We start from the raw sequence: 25049 nt of genomic DNA, 5'->3' as shown, positions 1-25049 counted from the left end.
GCCCTGAGCAGGAACCATGCAGCTGTGGTGTGGCCACCTCCATGGGGGCTCAGTCTCCTCCTCACAGCCCTGGCTGGTTGGTGTCTGCGCTGTCCCACCAGGACTGCCGCCTTCCCTATTTCTTATGTCTGCAGGGATCCGCTGTCACCAGCCCTGTGGCTGCGTGAGGGCCCCCTGCAGCCCCCCTTCTAAAATGTATTACAATTGATAAAAATGGAAAGAAAAAGGTTGAAAGTAAAAGTCAGTATTAACCACTGAATTTACAAAAATAAAAATCAAATTCTACCAAGTCTAACTTTGTGTGTGTGCATATAAATTAGATGTGTGCATGGGGGTATGTATGCCTACATACCAACACACATACATGTGTACATATTCATTCATACAGACATGGTGTGCAAACACACTCGTGTACCTCAGACTGTGGCATTCTGGCTAAAATGATACTCAGATTTCTCACCTGTTCTGTCATATCCAGGACTAAATTTACTAGTCCATTAGCCTGAGCAGTTTGCAGTACATTATTACCAATTGCCATCACGAACATATTTTGTAAGCAAGGCCATGCTACACTTATGGACCAAATGGTGTATGCCAAATGATTATACAGGCCTTGAGGCACTCTGAGTGTATAAACATTTACAGTACAACAGATCTTTGGCCAAGTGGCCAAGTAATTGATTGCAAGCCTCTGAACGTCACTGGATTTTATTTATAAAACCTCATAACACTGGCTCTACTTCATGCAGAACTAGCACTGGCAGTTTTTAAAAGTAGGATGCTCTTAGGTGAATGCAGGAGCAGCCAATCTTTGGAGCAAATTGAGTAGAACAAATAAGAGCAGGTCTCACCCCAGTTACCATTTCTCCTAAATTCATAGTATCTGACAATTAACCAAATGTATTACATAGATATCCTGTCTTGCTGTAGCATGAGTGAACACGAATAGAACTTCTCCATAGGGATAATTACAAGAAAAACACCATTGCAATGAACTCTGTTAAAAATTATAGGGGGGGGGGGGAGAAATCTCTTTGAACTATAATAGCCGAATGTTAATTTCTCTTGTTTAAAATGAGGGACTGAGAATGTGATTGAGGAAGCTATGAAAGTGATATGATTACATTTATTTTCTCATGGTGCATTTGATTTTGGCTAGCTTTTCAAGATTTAAAGGGAGATTTTCAAAGGAACAGTGACAATGCCAGTGGGAGTTAGGTGTCTTTCGTAGCAACGTAAAGGGACATACTATAACAGGTTAGATTCTTTTTTTAGATTTTTCGGATGAGTAGGGTCCCGATCCTACAAAGACATTTGCATAACTTAACTTTACACACTATATGTAGCCCCTATCACTTCACTGGAACTACTCACAGTATGTAGAGTTAAACACGTGTGTAAGACTTTGCAGGATCAGGGACTGGGAGGGTTTCTGTCAACCTACAGCACTTAGAGAAAATGTTGTTTAACCAGTTTTTTTTCTGGCCCCTGATTCAGCAAAGCATTTAAGCATGTGCCTAACATTAAGCAGGCGCTTAAGTATATCGCTTTTCTTCTGTTACCTAAGGAAGGATCATCATTCAGGGAGAAATCCTCCTCTGAGAGACACACTCATAAACATTACAAATTTGTGTAGGCCTTTGTGTACCAGTAGGCCAGGGCACAGCATATGGCAGCCCTACTCTCTCTCTCCCCTCCCCTCAAATCTGGTTTTCTTTTAAATATCATCCCCGTCACATGTGCTTGTGCTGCTTCATGGCTGGTAGAAATGTTAGCTTTTTTCAGGTAAGCAGAGCAGCATTGGGACAGTAAATGTGCATGCTGGAGTCTAAGTATTTCACGTGACGTCATCCTAGCCACTATCTTTATAAACTGAAATATTCTGATAGGGAATTAATGCACCTTTAAAAAGCCTGACACAAAAACAAATCTTAAAAAAAACCACATTTTTAAATGACTGAAGATGAACTACACGAAGAATTAACTGGATAGTAGACCTAATGTGTGCCAGTTTTGATTAATCTGAGCATTTCCTTGCTAGAGGCAATTGTTCAGAAAGCGTGGGGTGCTGGGTTTAATACCAAGCAGCATTTTAATTTGTCATATGGTCTCCACAGTACAGAGTAAGAAGTTGATACTAAATGAAATCATTTCAAAGGTGAGTTACAGAAGAGTGCAATGTACCCAAACTCTAGTTAGAAATTAAACAAAGACAGATCTGATGTACAATATTTATATTACAGTAGCACTCAAAGGCCACACTCAGGATTATGCTGGCTGCTGTATAACACTACTTCAAACATACTGAAACCTACCCCCATCTGACACAAAGTCAGGAAGTCTCCTTCACAGTCCAGGGGCTGTGTTGCTATTCCACAACCACAATCACAGCCCTGCTTCAAATTACACAGGAGGGCATGTCAAACTGGCCCCTGGCAGCTGCAGGGATCTGAGGAATGCAAAGGTGGTTTAAAGCCATCTTTGCTTCCCCTCTAGCCCTGCACTGAGCGCAGGCTGGCCAGATCATGGCCAAGGACTCAAAACAGCTAATGTGGTTTTCTTTGCTCAAGATTTATAATTATAAAGCTCTTGAAGCACTGGGACATCAACCCCACAGAGAGACTGGCTAGTGAATTGCATCTGGCAAACAAACAAAAACTAAATCCCTTCCAATAGGAAGAGGGCAGCAGCAGCATCTCCAAAATAGATACGGAATAATAGAACTATTATTGTGAGAAATGGCAATGACCTATTGATCCATCTGCCAATGCTGGATGGCTTTTACAACATATTTGCTAGGATTTCTTTTTCTGGTCTAATTTCAAAATTCCCAAATATTGGTGTCTCCACAACTTCCTTTGAGACTTCATTCCACAGTTTCACAGCTCTCACTGTCAAGAAGGTGAGTTTTGTTCCCTGAGATTTATCCTAAATTTTGAGTTTCTTAATTTCATCCCTGTGTGTCACACAAACAGTTCATCTCCCTCCTTGGTGTTTACAAATATTTATGAAGGGTCTAGATTGCTCTGATGTCCTCTCTTAGCCTTCACACTGAACTGCTTAGATCTTGCCTCACATCAGTTCCCCCAGGAACCCATGATCATTTTTGTTGTTCTTATCTGTTCCCCTCCCCTCTCTCCGACTTGTCGAGCTCTTTCCGTCCATGTGGTGCCCATAGTAGAGTTCTGGCAAACAGCAGCAGTGGAGCAGATACACTGGAGAGAGAAAAGGAGACCAGCAGCAGAGAAAACTACTGCACTGAGAACCAGTAGGGTCATGCACATGTTGGGTTTCAGACTGTAGAAGAAGGATGAAGGAAAAAAGGATGAAAGTCTTTATAATGTTGTTTTGTAAGAACTCCTGTACTTACATTGGGCCAATAAGCACTAGAGGTGCCTAAGGCTAACCAGCCTTTAGGGAGCTGATAAAGGACCAGTGTGTGTCGGGTCTTACTTAATGGAACCAAATTAATTATTATTCTGAATTAGATGCCATTTAGCATAGCTTACATTACTGATGACTCGCTAATTTGGCTGGCTCTGATGTAATTACAATTCATTTACGTCCTTAATCCTAATGCCCTAACCTGGTTTTGATTTAATCAGGCTATGTAGAGGTATCACAATCAAAGCTGCATTGAAGAGCTCAGTGCTAAAAAGAGATAATTACACCTTACAGAGCATATACTTTCCTGCCACCTACATATCTTGAATCACTGAATAAGAATATATAATTCTCACTCAATATGTCAGTATCCTGAAAATCCAAGATGGCGAAGTTGGTTAAAGAGCAGCGGAGAGCTGCAGACTCTGCTCACTATACTACGTTCGCCTCTTGGGAATGTACCAGGAATCTTCCAAACACCTCATCTGGAAACTAAAATCTGTGCAAAAGTCCAAAGTAAAAAACAGATACTCAAGCCTGTGCGGAGGGTATAGGTGAAAGGGAGCAAAGCAGAACTGCCTCCACCATCTAGAAAAATATTTTCATGCAGGAAAAATGAGACTGACAGAGGGCATTCAACCCTGCACTGGCACAGAACACTATGTGATGACTGAGGAGAGATGGTTTGTGCTTCCCCACTTGTGGTGGAGCCGGGTCCAGTTCAGTTTTTGATGCAGCTGAGGGTAGTCCTCAAGGCTGCTCTACCTTGTGCGCTAACTGGCATGGTGCCTAAGGGCCTTCTGGCAGTTGCAATGCCCCCTTCCACTCCTAATATGCCCTGATATACCCCCTGTACCAAGTGGTCCTGCAGGGGGGAGGAGTGCGACAGCAGAGTTGGCTCTGGACCTAACAGACAGGTGCCTTCCGTTGAAGGTATTCCCCAGTGGGGGTCTTGTAGCTGATGGTGCAGAGGACCTGAAGAGTGATCATGACTCAAGCTCCAAGTCTCCTCTATGTCTCCTCCTGAGAAGTGAGAGGATAAATATTGTGACGGGGCAAGGCCAGATGGCTATAGAAAAGTAGTCTTATTGGGATCTGGGAAGTCTCCTGCAGGAAAACCACAGAGTACCTCCCCTCTCGAAGGAAGGAGAGCACCTGGGACCTGCGGAGACCCATCCTACAGCCACGGGTGTTCAATGTTGCGATGGTAAAGGGTGCCATGAGGAGGGCTGGGGGGGATCCTCGCCGGCAGGGATGCTTGTGGCTCCCGGCGGGCCGCGCAGCAGTCCGTGACCCACCCCGTAGGTGAGTAAGGAGTCACGGAAGTGGCGGACCCGCTGGTAGGCCGCGGCGCCCTGTCTCCCGGTCCTTTTCCCCTCCCCCATGACGGCCCTTGCGGCCCGGAGGATTTGATTAAAGTCCCCCCATCGCTGGAGGGCAAGCTGGACTTTGTTGCGGGAGCCACAGACGTCTTCTAGGAACTCCCGCAACTCCTCTTGCAGCGCATGGGGGGCTGGGGTTATGGTCTGGTTGCTCCCCGATGGGGCCCTTGGTACAGCCCCCTGGCCCAGCGAGATGGGCAGACAGGGTGTGGACCCCCGACAGGGCTCCTGATGGGTGGACCTGAATGCTGGGGCGATAGGGGGCGGCGGAGGGAGGATAGCAGCCCCTGGTGGGTCGGGACGGGCAAACACAAAGGCCATTCCCTGGGAGTCATCTGTTGGAAAGGGGAAGGAGACAGTCCCAGGGGTGGCAATGATATCTCGGGAGGTGGGCGGGATAAGGGCAGGGGCAGGGGTAGAGGTGAGAGTCTGGGTCGGGAGAGGGCTCTCACTGATGCCGGGCGCAAGCTCTCTGGTGGATTTGGCAGCCACGGCATCAGGAGGTGGACTTTCTTCTGTAGGGTCCTCTCCCGGAAAGGAGGTCGAATGCTCCTCACCAGCGAGGGATGCCCCTGGTGCCTCAGGTTCCAGCCGCGTGGCACGGGCCGTCGCCTCACTGGCTCGGCGGCTCTCAGCGGGGTGCCCTCTGCAGCCGGGTTGATGGAGGAGTCCAGGGGCTCCTCGGAGGTGGGAGCAGAAGCAACGGTTAGGGGGAGGGAGTATGGGGAAAGGGGGGCTGGAATGAAGTCGCCCAGATCGAGGCCCGCTGGCATAGGATCGTCCTCCCCCCTGGGTGACCGGGGTCAGACCCAGGGCCTCGATCTCCTCATATATAGAGGGGAATTGTTTTCCGCTACCCCGGGATTCTCCCCGCCGGCACCTGACGCGACGGTTACTTCGGGGCACACTGGGGTTTCAGATGGTGCCTCGGGGGTCTTGGAGGGGAGGGACTCCGGAGGAGGGGGAGATACCGCCTTCCAGTGCTTGCCACGTCTTCCCCCAGCCGGCTCTGGTGGATGGAACACACCCGTGGGTAGAAGGGAAGGCTCGGCATCGGTGCCCACCTTCCTGGTCTTCCGGGGGGCCTCCACGTCAGATGGGAGGAGCGGAGCTCGAGCCTTCCGCTTGCCCCGCTTCCCCTGGACTAGGGCCCAGCCCTCCATGGTATCATCCAGGGGCTGGCTAGCAGAGGTTGTGTCAGGGGGCAGAGGCGATGGCTCAGGGACTCGAGGGGGTAACGGTGGGGCAGCACAAGGGAGGGAAGATTCCCCTTGGGGCGGGCCCTCTCCCATGCTTGGCGGTTGTCCCTGCCGCACCCTCCTCGACAGGCCTCGCCATGATTGCAAACAGTGGGGGCGGGTTCTCCGCTCGTCTGGGCATAGTGGGGGAGGTGCCCCTTGGGCCCGAGCGGGAGCAATGGTGGACTGGGAAGGAGGAGGGGTGGTTTCAGGCGCTGGGCAGCCAGGGGCGTCGGCGATGATGGGGCCGGTGCCCTGCCGGGGCTCGGGGATCCTGGATTCCCCTCCTTCCCGGGCCAGGGGGCAGTCCCTCTGGACGTGCCCCATTGCCTGGCAGAGGTAGCACCGGGCCTCCCCCGTGGAATAATGCACCCGGTAACGGGCCCCCTGGTAGGGGACTAGGAAGGACCCCTCGAGTGCCTCTCCGTCGCGCGCCGCCGGCGGCAGTTGAAGCTGCACTTGCCGGCGGAAGGAGAGGATGTGACGGAGGGCGGGGTCTTTGCAGCCCAACGGGAGAGGGCTGATGACAGAGATGGGCTTTCGCAAGGCAGAAAGGGCGGGTAACAGGGCGGCATTGGGCAGAAAGGGGAGGGACGGAGGTCAGGACCAGGCGGATGCCAGGTCCTCTAGCGGCTCTAAAGGGACGAACACGCCCCCACCGCCAGGCCCTTCTCCACCGCCTCCTGGGAGGCGGCCTCCGATGCTAAGAAGAAGACGACCTTGCCATACATTTTGGAGGCTGCCACAATGGCCGTGGGCCCCACCACCCTCGCCAACGCCCGCACATAGGTCTCCACGTGGGGTGAGGCGGGCACCAGGAGGCAACGGACGCCGTGCTTCCTGGTCATGGTGGGAAAGGGGCCCCGGCCGCTATAGATGGTAGCGGAGGCGGTGGGCTGGAGAAATGACGTAGCGGCAGGCGGGGGGGCTGCCGCCACCTGGGCGTATGCTCTGGGGGCCTTGGGAGGGACACCTGCAGAGCTGGTGGAGGGAACAGCGGGGAGGGGCGCCCCAGCTGGAGATGGGGCCGGGGCATCGGGGGCAGCCCCTGCCATGGAGGGCCTGGTCTTTTTAGTGGGGCCCTTCCCCTTCTTCTTCCCCTGGCCCTTCCCGCCGGCTGGGGGGACTCCCCCCAAATCTGAGGGGGTGATAGACGTGGCAGCAGTGGAGGTCACCCTGGTGCCCGTCGCTGTTGGTGCCCCACCGGGGGCGGTGGCAGATGGTTTGGCAGCAGAGGTAGAAGCTTGGGGGGGTGACAGAGGGGCAGGCAGGGGAGGGGGAGCTCGGGCTACTGGAGGGGTCTCACCCGTCTCATCCCCCGCCATCATGAGCAAGGAGGAAAGGGGGGACACCAAAAGGAGGAGGGGAGAGGGGAAGCAGGTCGACCACTCCTCCCCGCTAGGCTGCAGGCAGGGGCGGAGGGCGCCAAAAGGGGTGGGCTGGACGGGGGGCAATCAGGGGTTAGGGGTCAGTCACCGACACAAGGTGGAAATTCCGGCTCCTCTTGGTGCACTACGGGAGGGGGGGATACAACAACATTGAGGGTGCAGTGAAGAGGGTTGCAACTAAAATGGGGAATTGCACAAGCGCATGGGAGGGGGCATGGGCACACAGAGCGAGGGGCTAAGCCGTCTGGGGGTAGAACAGGGAAACCAAGGGGCTAGCTTCAGAGGCTGGGGCGGGGCAAACAAACAAAGGCTGCAGAAGGAAATGGGCGGGGCAGGCAAACAAACTGAAGCTAGTAAGGAGGGCTGGAGCAAAAGAGGAGGCAAAGCAAGTGGCAAATGGGGCAGGTAGTAAAGGGCAAAGCTGGGGGGTAGGCAGTCCGGGGGGGGGCACATGTGCCCGTGTGCACTTGCACAAGTCTTTTTTTAGCTGGCTGCTGCTTCTGGCCCAAAGGGTGGAAATAGGGCGTGGCAAGCCAAGAAAGCAGCTGAGTCCAGAGGCAGGAGCTGAGGCAGATGGTATACAGCCAGTGGGGGTGGTGGAGGGGGCAGTGGTGGTGGTAGTAGTGGTGGGGGTTGGGGGGACACACAGATGGATCGGGGGGCAGCTCCACACCACACCCCCTGTGTCCCTACAAACACAGTCAAAACCCCCACACAAGAGCACAGTTTGAAAATTACTCAGTCTTAGGGCCCCCTCCATGGTGGTCTGCAAAGTCTCGAGGTGCTGCCCCACTGGCAGATGATCCTCTTCTTCTCTCCTCTCGGGCTTCAGCAGCTCCAGACAGCGGCCTCTGCAGCAGCAGTAGCTCCAGGAACTCCAGGTTGTAGTCCAGGCAGGCAGAAAGGACTCCTCTCAGGTGGTGGTGATGGTGGTGGTGTCCACAACAGCAGTGGCTAGGGTCCCTCACTCCTCCTCTCTGGGGAGTGGGCTAGTAGCCCCCCCCCGCCTTGGGGCTGCAGTTGCAGCAGTAGTAGCACCCAAGAGTGGGGGGTCCAGCAGCCAAGTAGCAGAGAATGGAGGTGTCTGGCCCAGCCAGGGGAGCAGCTGGAGCAGCAGGGAGAGCTTAGGGCCTAGCAGCAGCAGGAGTAGTGGCTTCCCAACTCCCTCCAAGCTAGAAGGCTATGGGAGAGCAGTCTTATTGGGATCCGGGAAGTGGGCGGGCAAAGCCCGTCCACTGCTAAAGGATCCCCCCCGCCTAAAAGGGGGATCCACAGGACCTAGATACCCAAGAAATTCCGGGGGACAACTAATAAAATAACAGGGACAGGAGTGCGGTCAAAGGGTCAAAAGAAGGGAACCGGACAGGGACACCGAGCAGAGAACCCCGGACAGCGCCCACTGCTCCTCAAAGGCGTCAAGGGAGTCAGAGGATGCCGCCCAGAGGAACTCTGCCCGGATACGTGAACGGACCGAGGATCGGAAATAGGCCCTACAGTCACAGGAGACTCCATCGGCCAACCTCCTCACTCTGGTTTTGTAGATGGCCATTTTAGCTAGGGCCAGGAGGAGGTTGACCAGGAGATCCCGTGACTTTGTGGGACCACGGATAGGGAGTGCATAAATGAGAAGGTGAGGGGAGAAGTGCAACCAAAACGTAATAAGATATTGGTGAGGAGCCGGAATAGGGGCTGCAGCCTGGCACACTCCAGGTAGACATGTGCCAGTGTATCCCTCACGCCGCAAAAGGGGCAGGTGTCTGGGATTGTGGTGAACCGCGCCAAGTACACGCCCGTGCTCACGGCTCCGTGAAGGAGCTGCCAACTGACATCCCCGGCGGGCTTTGGGACTAAGATGGAATATAGGCTGGCCCACCGGGGCTCTTCACCCTCCAAAGGTGGCAGGAGGTCCCGCCGTTTTGTATCGGAGCGGGACACGAGGGTGTGGGCGTGAAGGGTGTGGAGCACGAGCGTGTAGAGATGTTTTCTTGGCGCAGTTTGAAAGCAGACCGGCTGCATCTCGTGCAGCCGGCTTCTAGCGAAGGGGTGAAGGGATCGGTTTGGTCCACGGGGCAGGGGTCCAATTAAAAGGTCCGGCGGGCCTGGGGTAGTGGGTGGGCGGGGCGTGCCCTCGTGCAGGACCCGGTCGAGATAAACCCAAGCAGCGGGCGGCAAAGCGGCCTTCACCTCCTGAAGTATGCGTCGGGGAGTACAAGGTCTGGAAAGCCCCATGCGCTGAGCGAAGGTTAGGGGATCCAGCTAGTCTCCCTGGTCATAGTCCAGGAGGTCTCCGACTCTTGTGACCTCTGCCAGGACGAAACTCTGGCGCACCGAGTGGGACTCCGCCACCTGCAAACGGAGCTGGGGGTTGTGTAGCAGGGGCTCCGCGAGGAGATCTGCCCCCTCGGTGGCTGCCACGGACCTGCTCGTTGTAAAGAGTTTCCAGGTCCGGAGGAGGTCCTGGTAGAAGACCGGCAGCCCGGAGAGGTCTCGCGGAAGACCTCTCGGATGGAGATAAAGGAGCTGCCGGTCGTATCAGAGCCCTCGGAAGCGGCGCAGGAAGGCGTGCGCCAGTATGCTCCACGCCGGACTACCTGCACCATAAAGGAGCCTCTGCAGGGTCTGGAGGCGGAAGACATGGACCTGAGTAAGCAGACATTTGAGGCCCTGCCCTCTCTCCTCCACAGGTAGATGGAGAACCCCTGCAGGGACCCAGTGCAGTCCTGACCAAAAGAACTCCAGAATCGATGTCCGCAGGTTGGTCAGGAAAGCCGGGGCCGGGACCAGGGTGTTGAGCCGGTACCAAAGCATGGACAGGACTAGTTGATTAAGCACTAACGCTCTCCCTCGAAGGGAGAGGCACCGGAGTAGTCCTGTCCATTTCCGGAGCCGCTCTATCACCCGCCCTCTAAATTCTGCCAGTTCTCCGGCGGAGAGGGATGCGTGGCAGAAAGGTAAACGCCCAGATAGAGCAGCGGACCCGTGCTCCACCGGATGGCTTGAAGCGTGGGTGGGCGGGGGCTCGCCTGCCGCCAGTCCCCTACCACCAAGCCAGAGCTCTTGACCCAGTTGACCTGCGCAGAGGAGGCTGCTGAATAGATGGCCTGGCAAGCCTCCACTCGCACCAAGTCGCCCGGGTCCTGGACCATGAGGAGCACATCATCAGCGTACGCCGACAGGACCAGCCGCAGCTCCGGCTCCCTCAGCACCAACCCTGTCAACCTCCTTCGGAGGAGACAGAGGAAGGGCTCGATCGCCAGAGCGTAGAGCTGGCCTGAGAGGGGGCACCCCTGCCGTACTCCTCGCCCGAAGTTGACCGGTTCGGTCAGGGTCCAGTTGAGTCTTACCAGACACTCTGCGGAAGCGTACAGCACCCGGAGAAAGTTCACAAATCTGGGTCCGAAGCCAAATGCCTGCAGAGTGCTCAGGAGATACCCGTGATCCATCCTGTCGAACGCCTTCTCTTGATCTAAGGACAGGAGGGCGAACGACAGACCATCCCTACACCCAAGTTCCAATAGGTCCCGGACCAGATATAGGTTGTCGAAGATACTGCGGCCCGGGACGGTGTAGGTCTGGTCTGGGTGGACCACGTCCGCCAGCACGGACCCTAGCCTCAGGGAGATGGCTTTTGCCACGATTTTGTAGTCCGTGCTGAGGAGCGAGACGGGACGCCAATTTCGTAAATCGCGGAGGTCCCCATTCTTTGGCAATAAGGCCAGCACGGCTCGCCTGCACGAAAGAGGGAGGACCCCGCTCTGCAAAGACTCGGCCCAGACGGTGACTAGGTCTGGGCCCAGGATGTCCCAGAACACGCGGTAGAACTCCACGGTCAGCCCGTCCATGCCCGGAGATTTATTGGTGGGCATGCGACGGAGGGTTTCCGAGAACTCGGCCAGAGTGAGGGGCAGCTCGAGCCGGTCTCGGTCGCCCACGCTGACCGTCGGGAGCTCCTCCCACAGCACTCTGCAAGCGTTAGGATCGGTCGGCTCCGGGGAGAAAAGGCTTGCGTAGAAGGCTCTCGCCCTCTCGCACATCTCCACCGGATCCGTGAGGGGGGTGCCATCTTCTGCCAGTAGGCAGATGATATGTTTCTTAGCCCCCCTCTTTTTTTCCAGGGCGTAGAAGAAGCGGGAGCCGCAATCCATCTCCCGAAGGAGACGGATGCGGCATCGAACAAAGGCACCCCGGGCCCGATGGTCCTCGAGGCTCCGGAGCTCCTCCCCTTCTCCCGGCACGCTCCGCAGAGGGGTGGATCCTCGGGGCTGGCGGCCAGACGCCTCTCCAGCTCTAAGACCTCCCGTTCCAACTGCTCTATCGCTGCATCCCTCCGTCGGCTGGTGCCCCGGGTGTAGTCACGGCAGAAGATCCGGGCGCGCACCTTCCCTACGTCCCACCACCGCCGTGCCGAGGGAAAGGCACGCCGCTGCCCTCGCCAGGCCAGCCAGAACTCCCGGAAGGACGCCACGAAGCCCGCATCCTCCAGCAAGCTGTTGTTAAAATGCCAATAGGCCGGCCCCGGCCTCTCCGCGCAGAGGGAGGCTGTCACGGTAGCTATGTGATGGTCAGAAAATGGGGCCGGCCGGATGCTGGAGGAGTGGGCTCGTGAAAGATGAAAGCGTGATAAATAAATGCGGTCCAACTGGGAGTGGCGCGACCGATGGGCCTCCACCCGGACAAAGGTGAACGTGGAAGTGTCATCCAGGTGGTGGTCGCGCCAGACGTCCACCAGGGAGTGGTGTTCGACTATCTCCTGGAGGACGGCGACGGCGGCCGGGCTCTGCTCGGCTCCCGAGCGGTCCCGTTCCTCAAGGGTGATGTTAAAGTCCCCTCCCAGGACCAGGCACTCCTGAGGATCCAAGGTGCCGAGGAAGGCGGATGCCTGCTGATAGAATTGCAGCCGCTCCGGGCTCGCTGCTGGGGCATATATGTTGACGAGGTTGACTATGAGCCCCTCCATGTGGACCCGGAGGTGCAGCAGGCGACCCGGCACAGCCTCGGCGACCCCCAGCACCTCGGGCCGTAGGTCGGGGGAGAACAGGTCGCCACTCCACCCGTATGAACTGTGAGGTGGCTAAAGTAGACCCTGTCCCCCCAATCCAGCCGCCAGCTGTCTTCGGCGGTCGGATCCGTATGGGTCTCCTGCAGGAAAACCACAGAGTACCTCCCCTCTCGAAGGAAGGAGAGCACCTGGGACCTGCGGAGACCCATCTTACAGCCACGGGTGTTCAATGTTGCGATGGTAAAGGGTGCCATGAGGAGGGCTGGGGGGGATCCTTGCCGGCAGGGATGCTCGTGGCTCCCGGCGGGCCGCGTAGCAGTCCGTGACCCACCCCGTAGGTGAGTAAGGAGTCACGGAAGTGGCGGACCCGCTGGTAGGCCGCGGCGCCCTGTCTCCCGGTCCTTTTCCCCTCCCCCATGAGGGCCCTTGCGGCCCGGAGGATTTGATTAAAGTCCCCCCATCGCTGGAGGGCAAGCTGGACTTTGTTGCGGGAGCCACGGACGTCTTCTAGGAACTCCCGCAACTCCTCTCGCAGCGCATGGGGGGCTGGGTTATGGTCTGGTTGCTTCCTGATGGGGCCCTTGGTACAGCCCCCTGGCCCAGCGAGACGGGCAGACAGGGTGCGGACCCCCGACGGGGCTCTTGACGGGTTGACCTGAATGCTGGGGTGATAGGGGGCGGCGGAGGGAGGATAGCAGCCCCTGGTGGGTCGGGACGGGCAAACACAAAGGCCATTCCCTGGGAGTCATCTGTTGGAAAGGGGAGGAGACTGTCCCAGGGTGGCAATAATATCTCGGGAGGTGGGCGGGAGAAGGGCAGGGGCAGGGGTAGAGGTGAGAGTCTGGGTCGGGAGAGGGCTCTCACTGATGCCGGGCACAAGCTCTCTGGTGGATTTGGCAGCCACGGCATCAGGAGGTGGACTTTCTTCTGTAGGGTCCTCTCCCGGAAAGGAGGTCGAATGCTCCTCACCAGCAAGGGATGCCCCTGGTGGCTCAGGTTCCAGCCGCGTGGCACTGGCCGTCGCCTCAACTGGCTCGGCGGCTCTCAGCGGGGTGCCCTCTGCAGCCGGTTGATGGAGGAGTCCAGGGGCTCCTCGGAGGTGGGAGCAGAAGCAACGGTTAGGGGGAGGGAGTATGGGGAAAAGGGGGCTGGAATGAAGTCGCCCAGATCGAGGCCCGCTGGCATAGGATCGTCCTCCCCCTGGGTGACCGGGGTCAGACCCAGGGCCTCGATCTCCTCATATATAGAGGGGAAATTATTTTCCGCTACCCCGCGATTCTCCCCGCCGGCACCTGACGCGATGGTTACTTCGGGGCACACTGGGGTTTCAGATGGTGCCTCGGGGGTCTTGGAGGGGAGGGACTCCCGTGGAGGGGAGATACCGCCTTCCAGTGCTGCCACGTCTTCCCCAGCCGGCTCTGGTGGGTGGAACACACCCGTGGGTAGAGCGGAAGGCTCGGCATCGGTGCCCCCCTTCCTGGTCTTCCGGGGTGACTCCGCGTCAGATGGGAGGAGCGGAGCTCGAGCCTTCCGCTTGCCCCGCTTCCCCTGGACTAGGGCCCAGCCCTCCATGGCATCATCCGGGGGCTGGCTAGCAGGGGTTGTGTCAGAGGGCAGAGGCGATGGCTCAGGGACTCGAGGGGGTAACGGTGGGGCAGCAGAAGGGAGGGAAGATTCCCCTTGGGGTGTGCCCTCTCCCATACTTGGTGGTGTCCCTGCCGCACCCTCCTCCACAGGCCCAGCCAGATTGCAAACAGCGGGGGCGGGGTTCTCCCGCTCGTTTGGGCGTAGTGGGGGAGGTACCCCTTGGGCCCGAGCGGGAGCAATGGTGGACTGGGAAGGAGGAGGGGCGGTTTCGGGTGCCGGGCAGCCAGGGGCATCGGCGATGACGGGGCCGGTGTCCTGCCGGGGCTCGGGTGTCCTGGATGCCCCTTCTTCCCGGGCCAGGGTGCAGTCCCTCCGGACGTGCCCCATCGCCCGGCAGAGGTAGCACCGGGCCTCCCCGGTGGAATAATGCACCCGGTAACGGGCCCCCTGGTAGGGGACTAGGAAGGACCCCTCGAGTGCCTCTCCGTCGCGCGCCGCCGGCAGCAGTTGAAGCTGCACTTGCCGGCGGAACGAGAGGACGTGACGGAGGGCGGGGTCTTTGCAGCCCAACGGGAGAGGGCTGATGACAGAGATGGGCTTTCCCAAGGTAGAAAGGGTGGGTAACAGGGCGGCATTGGGCAGAAAGGGAGGGACGGAGGTCAGGACCAGGCGGACGCCCAGGTCCTCTAGCGGCTCTAAGGGGACGAACACGCCCCCCACCGCCAGGCCCTTCTCCACCGCCTCCTGGGCGGCGGCCTCCGATGTTAAGAAGAAGACGACCTTGCCATACATTTTGGAGGCCGCCACAATGGCCGTGGGCCCCACCACCCTCGCCAACGCCCGCACATAGGTCTCCACGTGGGGCGAGGCGGGCACCAGGAGGCAACGGACGCCGTGCTTCCTGGTCATGGTGGGAAGGGGCCCCGGCCGCTATAGATGGTAGCGGAGGCGGTGGGCTGGAGAAATGATGTAGCGGCAGGCGGGGGGCTGCCGCCACGTGGGCGTATGCTCTAGGGGCCGGGGGAGGGACACCTGCAGAGCTGGTGGAGGGAACAGCGGGGAGGGGCGCCCCAGCTGGAGATGGGGCCGGGGAATCGGGGACAGCCCCTGCCATGGAGGGCCTGGTCTTTTTAGCGGGGCCATTCCCCTTCTTCTTCCCCTGGCCCTTCCCGCCGGCTGGGAGGACTCCCCCCAAATCTGAGGGGGTGATAGACGTGGCAGCAGTGGAGGTCACCCCGGTGCCCGTCGCTGCTGGTGCCCCAGCGGGGGCGATGGCAGATGGTTTGGCAGCGGACGTAGAAGCTTGGGGGGGTGACAGAGGGGCAGGCGGGGGAGGGAGAGCTCGGGCTACTGGAGAGGTCTCACCCGTCTCATCCCCCGCCATCATGAGCAAGGAGGAAAGGGGGACATCAAAAGGAGGAGGGGAGAGGGGAAGCAGGTCGACCACTCCTCCCCGCTAGGCTGCAGGCAGGGGAGGAGGGCGCCAAAAGGGGTGGGCTGGACGGGGGGCAATCAGGGGTTAGGGTCAGTCACCGACACAAGGTGGAAATTCCGGCTCCTCTTGGTGCACTATGGGGGCGGGATTCAACAACATTGAAGGTGCAGTGAAGAGGGTTGCAACTGAAATGGGGAGTTGCACAAGCGCATGGGAGGGGGCATGGGCACATGGAGCGAGGGCTAAGCCGTCTGGGGGTAGAACAGGGAAACCAAGGGGCTAGCTTCAGAGGCTGGGGCGGGGCAAACAAGAAAGGCTGCAGAAGGAATGGGCGGGGCAGGCAAACAAACTGAAGCTAGTAAGGGGGCTGGAGCAAAAGAGGAGGCAAAACAAGTGGCAAATGGGGCAGGTAGTAAAGGGCAAAGCTGGGGTAGGCAGTCCGGGGGGCACATGTGCCCATGTGCACTTGCACAAGTCTTTTTAGCTGGCTGCTGCTTCTGGCCCAAAGGGTGGAAATAGGGCGTGGCAAGCCAAGCAAGCAGCTGAGTCCAGAGGCAGGAGCTGAGGCAGATGGTATACAGCCAGTGGGGGTGGTGGAGGGGCAGCGGTGGTGGTAATAGTGGTGGGGGTTGGGGGGGGACACACAGATGGATCGGGGGGCAGCTCCACACCACACCCCCTGTGTCCCTACAAACACAGTCAAAACCCCCACCGCAAGAGCACAGTTTGGAAATTACTCAGTCTTATGGTCCCCTCCACGGTGGTCTGCAAAGTCTCTAGGTGCTGCCCCACTGGCAGATGATCCTCTTCTTCTCCTCCTCGGGCTTCAGCAGCTCCAGGCAGCGGCCTCTGCAGCAGCAGCAGCTCCAGGAACTCCAGGTGGTCGTCCAGGCAGGCAGAATGGACCCCTCTCAGTTGGTGGTGCTGGTGGTGGTGGTAGTGTCCACAGCAGCAGTGGCTGGGGTCCCTGTGGGCTAGCAGCCCCCCCCCCAGGGCTGCAGTTGCAGCAGTAGTAGCACCCAAGAGCGGGGGGTCTAGCAATCAAGTAGCAGAGAATGGGGGGTGTCTGACCCAGCCAGGGGAGCAGCTGGAGCAGCAGGGAGAGCTTAGGGCCTAGTAGCAGTAGGAGTAGCAGCTTCCCACCTTCCTCCAAGCTAGAAGGCTATGGGAGAGCAGTGAGAGAGAGATTCACTCCAGGCTAAACAAATCCCTGGTACCAGGATAAGTAAATGGCAGCTGCTCCGGGTCAATTAAGACACCTGGGGCCAATTAAGAACTTTCCAGAAGGCAGGGAGAAGGCTAGGTTGATTGGGACACCTGAAGCTAATCAGGGGCTGGCTGAAACTAGTTAAAAGCCTCCCAGTTAGTCAGATGGGGGCATGTCAGGAGCTGTGGGAGGAAGTTGCGCTGTTGGAGAGGCTGAGTAGTACACACCATTTCAGGCACAAGGAAGGAGGCCCTGAGGTAAGGGTGAAGTGGAGCTTGAGGAAGTGAGGGCTGCTGTGGGGGAAGTAGCCCAGGGAATTGTACATGTCATGTTTCTAAAAGGTCAGCTACCATAGCTAATACTATTAGGGTCTCTGGGCTGGAGCCCAGAGTAGAAGGTGGGCCCGGGCTTCCGCCCCCACCTTTGCTTTGATTTGTTTGATTGCTTTGTACCACAATGGAGGAGGTGGTAAGAGCTCTGGTACAAGCCATGGCAGCCCAGCAGGAGGCCACCTGGGTTCAGGCAATGGCACAACAGGAGTCTATGTGGCTAAATCAGGAAACCAATAAATTATTGATGAGCCAGATGACCCAAGATCGTGCCCTCTTGAGAGAGGTGGTGGACCAGCTGAAGATACTCACTACCCAGGCCCAGGGGTCCAACGGGATGCGAACCCTGAGGGCCACTGGTTGTCTGCCAAAGATGACGTCAGGAGATCATGTAGAGGCATATCTCCTCTCATTAGAAAAGACTGCTCAGCGTGAGGCGTGGCCCCAGGAGCCGTGGGCCAGCATTCTCGCTCCTTTTTTGTGTGGAGAGCCCCAGAAGGCCTACTTTGACTTGCCTGCCACTGATGCCACTGACTATATCCATCTGAAGGCAGAGATCCTAGCACGATCAGGGGTAACGGCAGCAGTAAGGGCCTAGAGGTTCCATGCGTGGAAATACCAGGAGAACAAACCCCCGAGTTCCTAGCTATTCGACCTCATACATCTTGCGTGGAAGTGGTTACAGCCCGAGGTGTGTAGGCCAGAGGAGATTTGGGAGACCCTGGTCATAGACCATTACATGCAGGGACTGCCGCCAGATCTCAGCAAATGGGTAGGCCAGAATGATTCATCCATGTACGATGAGATGATCACACTGGTAGAAAGACGGATGACAGCCAGGGAACTGACCTGACTACACAAGGAAGGCCCCTTTCGAAGCAACCACCGAACCCCAACCCTGGAAGTTTGGGCAGCCAAATCCCCGGGCAGTCCTAGGTGGAAGAAGGGGGGGGACCGAAAACCAGCAGGGACCCCAGAAGGAAGGGATTGGCCTGAGTGGGGGGAATCCCGGAACTAAACCCCCTAATCCCTGGGACAGGGGAGTGATTAAAAGCAATTATAGATGTTATGCATGTGGGAAGTGGGGACAAATAGCAGCACAATGTCCCAGCACCGAGCAGCCTATGCAATGTAACTTGGGGGATTGGGAGGTCCCATGCTCCCTTAACCACCTCGCGGGAGTCGCATTAGCCCCACATAATTACACCAGGCCAGTGAGGATAAATAGAGCAGAGACTACAGCACTTGTGGACTCTGGGAGTGCTATCACCCTCATTCATATCAGGTTAGCTGGTAGAAAGTAGTCAGCTACTACGAGCCAAACGCGTAGCAGTGACGTGCGTGCAAGGAGCCGTAAGCCATTACCCCATCATCCCAGTGGAGACAGAGGTTCAGGGAAACCCCATTGAGGTGACCGTGGCATAGTTTCTAAACTCCCATATCCTGTAGTCATTGGGAGGGACTATCCAAGGTTTGATAATTTACTCCCCTCGGTGAGGCTGGATGGAGGTGAGGACTCTGAGGACAGCGACTCATCACCGGGAGAATGTCAACCCCCGATGTTCGCTGAGATTTCTCAGGATCTGTTCTTAGCGCCCCCCCCCAAAAGACCCGGAAGACAAAAAAAGAGGGGAAGGCCACGAAGACCTTGGGAACCCGATCCTGACCCAGGGCCAGAAGACCTTCCTAGTAGGCAGATGGACGCAAGCAGCCAACAGAGAAACTTCCCCCACAGAAGGTGAGCCAGAAGCTGCCCCCAGCCATGACAGCGGCGAGCCGTTGAAAGAAGCAGAAGCCAGCCCCTGGAGCTTGGGCATGTTAGTCCCGGAAGAGAGACTTTTGGGCGGGACCAGGCAGAGGACCCCAGATAGGATAACACCAGGAAAGAGATGGCCGAGATTGATGGGATACCCGTGGATGGGAAGGTCTGGGGTCCCGGACCTTACTTTATAGTGAAGAAAGATCTCCTGTACTGCGTGATGCAAATACAGGAGCAAGAAATACAACAACTTCTGGTGCCACGAAAACATCAAAAAGCCATATTGAGTCTCGCCCACAGTCACCTGTTTGGAGGACACCTAGGGGTAGAGAAAACCCAGGCATGGATCCTGCAGAGGTTCTTCTGGCCAGGAGTACAGGAAGATGTCCGGTGATACTGCACCTCTTGTCTGGAGTGTCAGTTACACAGCCCTTGCTTACACTTGCGGGGTCCTTTGATACCTGTTCCAATAATAGAGGTTCCTTTCGAACGGATAGCCATGGATCTGGTAGGGCCCCTAGAGAAGACAACTTGGGGCCACCAACATGTGCTTGTTGTACTGGACTATGCAACCCGGTACCCGGAAGCTGTTCCCCTGTGCAACACAGCTTCCAAGACAATAGCTAAGGAGCTAGTACAGATCTTTCCCCAGGTTGGGCTACCCAAGGAGATATTGACTGATCAAGGGACACCTTTCATGTCCAAGTTGATGATAGATCTCTGTTCATTGCTCCATGTACAAGCCCTGCGGACGTCTGTATACCACCCGCAAACAGATGGCCTGGTGGAAAGGTTCAATTGGACCCTCAAGGCCATGATCAGGAAAGTGGTGAGCCGGGATGGGAAAGATTGGGATACCGTACTGCCTTACCTCATGTTCGCCATCCGGGAGGTTCCGCAAGCCTCCACGGGTTTCTCTCCATTCGAACTACTATATGGGCGCCACCCTCGGGATATATTGGATATAGCCAGAGAAGCAGAGCCAAATCCTGGAAGGAACATAGTTGAGCATATACTGCAGATGAGAGATCGGATAGCCCGAGTTACAGCCATTGTACAGGAACACTTGGAGAGAGCACAGGAGACCCAATGAACCCATTATAACCAGCAAGCGAAGCTTCGACGGTTCCAACCAGGGGATCGGGTGATGGTACTGTTGCCCACAGCAGAAAGTAAACTGTTGGCCCAGTGGCAGGGACCCTACAAAATAATCGAAGCCGTGGGAGAGGTGAACTATAAGGTGCGGCAGCCAGGCCACTGGAAATCAGAGCAAATTTACCACATCAATCTTCTAAAACCTTGGCACAATCGAGAGGCATGCTTAGTCATGCAGGAGACCCTTCCCCAGGAGGATAACTTACACGAGCAAGTGAGGATATCATCCGACTGGACACCAATCCAAAAGCTCGAGGCAGCCGACATGATTAATCACAACCAAGATGTGTTCTCTACAAAACCAGGGCGGACGACTGAGACCTATCACCATATCCGCACAATCCCCGGAGCCAAGATAACATTGAGACCCTACTGAATCCCAGCAGCCAAAAGAGAAGAAATCAAGGCTGAAGTAAAGAAAATGTTAGAATTAGGGGTTATTGAAGAATATTACAGTCAGTGATCCAGTCCCATTGTTCTAGTGTCTAAACATGATGGTACCATGAAATTCTGTAATGACTTTCGCCGACTGAATGAAATATCCCAGTTTGATGCATACCCCATACCACACATCAATGAACCGGTTGACCGACTGGGTAGTGCCCGATTCTTGACTACACTGGATCTGACAAAAGGTACTGGCAGATTCCTCTGACCAAAGAAGCTAAAGAAAAGACACCATTCTCCACCTCGGATAGGCTATTCCAGTACACTGTCCTTCCTTTTGAGCTACATGGGGCCCCAGCCACATTCCAGCACCTCATGGATAAGCTGCTACACCCCCATACTAGTTATGCAGCTGCATACCTAGATGATATCATCATCCATATGCCAGACTGGGGAACCCACTTGGAGAAAGTTGAGGCAGTACTGCGCACCTTAACGCGGGCTGGCCTCACAGCTAATCCCGCTAAATGCACCATAGGGCTAGCAGAGGCTAGGTTCCTGGGATATATCGTGGGAAGAGGCATAGTGAAGCCCGAAACGAATAAGCTAGAGGCAATTCAAAACTGGCCCCGGCTGACCCAAAAGAAGCAGGTCCATGCATTCCTAGGCGTGGTAGGCTACTACTGATGTTTTATTCCCCACTTCACCACTAGGGCAAGTCCCCTAATGGACCTGGTGAAGGCCCGAGGTCCAGACATGGTAAAGTGGACCGACGCAGCAGAGGGGGCATTTACAGACCTTCGGACGGCCCTCTGTAATGACCCCGTACTCATAGTGCCAGACTTTAACAGGGAATTTATTTTACAAACAGACGCTTCCGAGGTGGGCTTGGAGGCAGTTCTGTCGCAAATGGTGGGAAAAGAGGAACACCCAATCCTCTACCTAAGCAGAAAGCTTCTCCCAAGAGAACAGAAATACGTAGTAGTCAAGAGAGAATGCCTTGCTGTCAAATTGGCTATGGAGACATTGCGTTATTACCTCTTTAGCTCCTGATTTACTCTTGTGACGGACCGTGCACCCCTCCAGTGGATGCAGGGGAATAAGGAAAAGAATGCAATGGTCACCAGGTGGTTCTTATTCCTCCAACCATTCCAGTTCCGCATACGGCACAGGGCCGGATGCCACCATGGCAACGCTGATGGTCTGTCATGAGATACTGCCTGGCATCCGAAGATGCCCAACTCTATGGTGTTGAGCAGAGGGGGGGATATGTGATGGGGCAAGGACAGATGGCTATAGAAAAGCAGTGGGAGATAGATATATTAGCTCCAGGCTAAACAAATCCCTGGTATCAGGATAAGTGAAATGGCAGCTTCTCCAGGTCAATTAAGACATCTGGGGCCAATTAAGAACTTTCCAGTAGGCAGGGAGAAGGCTAGGTTGATTGGGACACCTGAAGCCAATCAGGGGCTGGCTGAAACTAGTTAAAAGCCTCCCAGTTAGTCAGATGCGGGGTGGGGGGGGCATGTCAGGAGCCATGGGAGGAAGTTGCGCTATTGGAGAGGCTGAGTAGTACACACCATATCAGGCACAAGGAAGGAGGCCCTGAGGTAAGGGTGAAGTGGAGCTTGAGGAAGTGAGGGCTGCTGTGGGGGAAGTAGCCCAGGGAATTGTACATGTCATGTTTCTAAAAAGTCAGCTACCATAGCTGATACTATTAGGGTCTCTGGGCTGGAGCCCAGAGTAGAGGGTGGGCCCAGGCTCCCCCCTCCCCACCTTTGCCCCCTGATTAATCACTGAGACTGGGAGACAACAGAGACTGTGCAAGGAAGGATAACTTCTCCTCACCTCCCTTGCTGGCTTATGATGAAAATGGGTCAGTAGACTGTGACCCTTGTCTCTAGATAGAGAAGGGTTACGTGCAGGGTCATGGTGAGCACCTGAGGGTAGCGAAATCCGCCAGGAAACGCGGGACCCATGGAGGGAAGGACAGAGCTTTGTCACAATATCATGTCCCCATACTATTTTATTAGCCTGTTGATGTACCCGCTTAGCTTCCTGATGTTTCTGACCCTGTGAATAAAGTCTAATCTCTATCTAATTTTCTTCCATAGTCCTTTTGTTATACTCCAGGTTTGTATGGTCTCAGAACATTTTTCTCGCTACAAGTTTAATGTGCTTTGTCTCTTTTGACTGTTAACTCCTAGGATACGAAGGCAAGGTACACAACTTGAGCAAATGGCAGTGAGATACTGAGGAGGGCTATACTTGTCTAGGGCACCTTAGGCCACCATTGTCACCACAGCTAAGAATGCGACTGGCAGTGAGCGTGACCATTTCTTTAGGATGTAGATTTGCTACACTCATCCTTTTTACTTCATAGTGAGCTCTATATGCAGCTACGTGTTGGGATCACTCGGGAAAATAACAAAACAGAACACCACAACATTTGGCCCATGTCCCAGGCTAGCACAGTTTCCTCCATTTCTTTCTTCTCCTCAAAATGAGTCCCAGTTGCAACCCTCACAATGATCATTTGAAGAGCCCCTCCACTCCAAGTTGGCTGTCAGTCTCTCTCTCTCCCTGCTCACCTCTCTTCGGCTCCATTCAGCAAGGCATGCTGCTTACTGAACTGAAGAAAGGGGAAGGACTGGCACCTCTCACTAAGAGAGCTGACTGTGGAAAAGGGAGTGGCTTCCTCTTTGGGGACAGCTAGGGTGGAACTCTTAGGCAGGCATCCCAACCCAGCTCCAGTTCCCCCATCACAAACCCTTCTTCCTCCCACGTATGGCAGCCCCTAGTGAGCTCATCACAGACCAGGAAATTAGCCAGTCCCCAGGCTATATGCACCTGGGAACTGGCCAGTTTCTTGACTGGAATCTAATTCTAACCACCTTAATTATCATGCTTTGTAACAATCACACTGATTGGCTCTCAGCCCTTATAAGTGTCCTAGAGTACTGTTTCAAAACAATGACTGTTAGCTGTGACATTTCTGGCAACTGTACTAAAATTGCCTCAAACTCGCCTTCTCCCTCTGGTTACTCTCTCGTTTGCCCTACCCCAGTCATAGTCAGTGGGAAGGATGGATGGCCCAATCTTGTCGCATGCTTATCATTGTACTCAGGCCCCAGTTTAGGAAAGCATTTAAACACTGCCTTATGCCCATCCTTGTTCAGCAAAGCACATAAGTTTGTGCTTAACTTCAAACATATGATTAAGTCAATGAGCTTTAAGCTCAGGCTTAAGTGTTTTGTTAAACAGGGATGAACTACTGAACCAGAACCTCAGTAACCAGACACAGGCTTATGACCAAAAGGTGAAAGCACTTCACTTTAGCTGTTTCATGGGTCTCTAAAGTCAATTTTTATATTTGAGTTTTGCTGGAAGAGAGAAGAGCAAGACCTATTTTTTGGGGGAAGGGGAGGATGGTATTAACATAGTTAGGAAAATGCCACCTCAACAGCAGACAGAGCATTCCCTGGCACTCCAGAGCTGATGTTCTGAGCTGACTACTGCATGTACAGTAGGCTTGCTCCACAGATAATAATTCTTGCCATCCCACTGAGAAGACTGTTATGAGTCACTTTCAATTATTTGAAATATGGACTTCACTCAGAGAATTCTAGGAATAGCTGCTCCAGCTGTTCTGGAGAGATAGAGAGCAGCCACAGGAGACATCTTTAGACTCTAGTAAAATAAGAGGAAGCGGTGTGTGCATTAAAGATCTCACGTAAACATTTAAGAGTTTTTCCCATTCAGCTGGGAGTCAAGGAGAAGTGAAATGTGGTCTATGACTAGAAGGTGGTTTGTATTCCATGCATCAAAGCTGCACTTGAATTTGGCAGACAGAATAGCAAAGATCCTGAATGGATTCTTTTATCAAGTGTCTGAACAGTTACTTGATGTAAGAGGTTTGTGTACCTGTAGCCAGCAATGTAAACGTCTGAGACAAATTACAAGGCAGTAGTAGTGTTAAAGTGAAGGATGAAAGTGCACACAGGAAGGTGAACAAGCAGAGCATTACAACAGCCACTTAATGGCAAACACATTTATTAACATCAAGTGCAATGTTTGTAGGTTTTCCCCACTGCAACCGGCTGCAGATGCTAGCTATTTAAAAAGGGTGAAACAGTGCAGTGAATAAAATGGAGGGTTTGGGGGTTTTTTCAGTGTACTCTGCCTATGTTCTTGGCAGTGGAACCAGCTCTTAGCTCTGCCTTCGAAGGAACAAAAGCCATGTTGGCACACATTGAGTAACTTGATTTCACAGGGCCTCCTGGGAAGAATGTGCAGGAGGCGGGCTCTGAGTCTGGCAGCCACATCCTTGACTAAAAAGAGGAGAAGAAGGGCAGGAAGGAAAGAGCAGGCAAGGTCGCCATACCATACATGAGAAGCGCTTACACACACTGCCCCAAAGTACTCAATGAAAGAAGCATTCAAGGTGAGCCAATCTACTTAGTGTATGTTATCACAGCACATTTCACTGACTAATGTTCTTTTATTAGCGACTCTTCTCATAGGATTTTATTTCAATGTTATAGATCTGAAATGTACAGATCTTTTTAAACATAGGGAAAAATAATAAAATGGTAAAAATGCATCAAAATTTGAAGTATTCAAATAGTCTAAAAAGCAGGATTAGCATTTTTTCCTTCTATCGCTTTGACAACACTGGACCACATCTAGTGTTAGAGGGATAGCTCAGTGGTTTGACCATTGGCCTGCTAAACCCAAGGTTGTGAGCTCAATCCTTGAGGGGGCCATTTAGGGCAAAATTGGGGATTGGTCCTGCTTTG

This window comes from Dermochelys coriacea, chromosome 7 (genome assembly GCF_009764565.3).
Source record: "Dermochelys coriacea isolate rDerCor1 chromosome 7, rDerCor1.pri.v4, whole genome shotgun sequence".
NCBI lineage: Eukaryota > Metazoa > Chordata > Testudines > Dermochelyidae > Dermochelys > Dermochelys coriacea.
The sequence above is the reverse complement of the archived record's forward strand: the minus strand, read 5'-3'. Positions refer to the sequence as shown.